Genomic DNA, 2,211 nt, shown 5'->3' with positions numbered 1-2,211 from the left:
GGATGGAGCAGCCACAGCTTCTCTGGGAAACTGTGCCAGTGTCTCATCACCCTCACAGGGAAAATGGCTCATTGCTGTTAGAGCTGAGGCTGCACTTTGCAGGGGCTGAGTGCAGTGCTGGTTTCAGGAGGTAAATCATCCCCTCCCAGAGCAGGAGTAGCTCCAGGGACAGACTCTTCATCTGTCACAGTCACATCTCAGCACCACAGGAAGGTGAATTAATTTATCATCCTGTCCTTGTGCTAATGTAAGGAAATAGTGTCATTCTATTAGAGAAAGAGGCTCGAGAGGTTAAGTGTTACCCCCAAGGTCAGGCAGAAGATATGGCAGGAGTGGGAAATGAGCTGAGATCACCAGAGCACTCAGTTTAATCACGAAATATCATTTAACCTTTACAAACAGGTCACAGGGAGGGGGGGAAAGAAAAGAAAGAAAAAGGGAAGCATGAAACTTTCCATGGGAGCAATGGTCAGCACAGCCCTGAGCAGCTGAGCCACAGGCTCTGGGGCCACTACAGGGCACAGCAGACCCATTTCTACACCAAAGAAGAGTCCCAACAGCCAAACCCCAAAGTGGCTGTGCATCTTGTCCAGTTCCTGATGGAAAAGCTCCATGAGCAAACTCAACTCCAACACTGCCACCCCAACCCTGTCACTGTTCATTCCAGGTTGGCTAAAGCCTTGAACAACCTGCTCTGGTGGGAGGTGTCCCTGCCCAGGGCAGGGGGTTGGGGCTGGATGATCTCTAAGCTCCATCCCAACCCCTTCACACACTATGAATCTATAATACTATGATACTTCCAAACCCCCTTGGCAGCCTCAGGAGAGGTGAAGGTGACAGGATACCAATTGTCCCCCCAGCAAAGCTCCTTCCCAAGACCATCCATCCCCCTCTGCTCCAGGGGAGCAGCACAGAGCTCCCAGCCAGGGGGGACACCCAGCCTGGAGTAGTTCCTGTCTGTTTCTGCTGTGTCCCTCAGCCACCCCTCCCAAGGCTGCAGCATCTGGCCCTGGTGATTAGCCAACTGCTAATCACCCAGAGCAGCAGCTATAAACAGCAAGTGCAGGATGGATCCTGGAGCCCTGGCAAAGCTGCCTGGCTCTGGCTCCCACGCAGGGGCATGACCCAAGGGGGAGGACACAGCATGGACAGTGCTCTGGGGCACAGGGTGGGATGTCTGGGGCTGTGCAGGGCCAGGATTGGGCTCTATCATCCCTGTGGGTCCTTTCCCACTTAGGAGATTCTATGATTCTCTGAGTAAAGCTGATGGATGCAACACCCAGAGGGAGAAAGACTCTGCACTTGGCTAATCACACAAGGAGATAGTTTGGCTTGGATCCACCAAGGACACCCCAGGAAACCACTTTGGTAACTAAATGAATTGGAGTGTTTGCATTGCCAGCTCATATTACTGCAGCTCTGGTCACTTGTGGTCACTAAACAACCTGGGGAAAAGCCATTAACCCTTCCATTAGCCTCTGACTCCCTCCCAGTGACCCCAGTGCCCCTTTGAGGTGGTGGAAATGTTACTTTCAGCCTCACAGGGTCCCTTGTCACAGCTCAGAGTGATCCTCAGCATCCGTGAGAGCTGCTGAGAGCCAATGTCCCCAGGGCCCTGGTTTGGTGGTGCTGTCACAAGGGACCCAGGGACAAGGGCTGTGACCACCTCTGAGCTGCTGCTGGGCAGCACATCCCTCTGTGCCCCCTCAGAGGGCTCAGGGGACAAAACCAGACTGTGCAGCCACCCACACAGGCCAGAGGCTGGAGATGCCACGTGCCCAGCAGGAAGCACAGAGGGGCACAGTAGGGCAGGAGTAGCTGTGCCCAGCAGACTTAGGGGGTCTGTGGGACCCAAGTGCTGTAGACCCACAGGTGTTTCCTGGTGTGGAGAGGCTCTGCTCCTCCTCCAGCATCCCCCCAGTGCTCTTGGCAAGGCTCCCAGTCCATCCCTTCAAGCACCACCCAAGGGTCCCCAGGCACCACCTGCCCCTGGCTGTAACCAGATCGAGCACACAGGTGTCAGGACAAGGCAGGAACGTGTCTGCTGAGGATTAATCCTGTAAGTGAGCTGTAGTTACAGACACCAACGCTGCCCGGAGCCTGGCCCAGGGCCCTCAGGCTGTTGGATCACCTTACAGCTCCTTGTCACACACAGGCAGCTGCCAGACACCTTGTCCTGCATCCAACCTCAGAGCAGGCAGCTCCATCATC

The sequence above is a fragment of the Acanthisitta chloris genome, unplaced genomic scaffold, assembly GCF_000695815.1.
Source record: "Acanthisitta chloris isolate BGI_N310 unplaced genomic scaffold, ASM69581v1 scaffold8170, whole genome shotgun sequence".
In the NCBI taxonomy this organism is placed as follows: domain Eukaryota; kingdom Metazoa; phylum Chordata; class Aves; order Passeriformes; family Acanthisittidae; genus Acanthisitta; species Acanthisitta chloris.
This window is presented reverse-complemented; position numbering follows the sequence as displayed.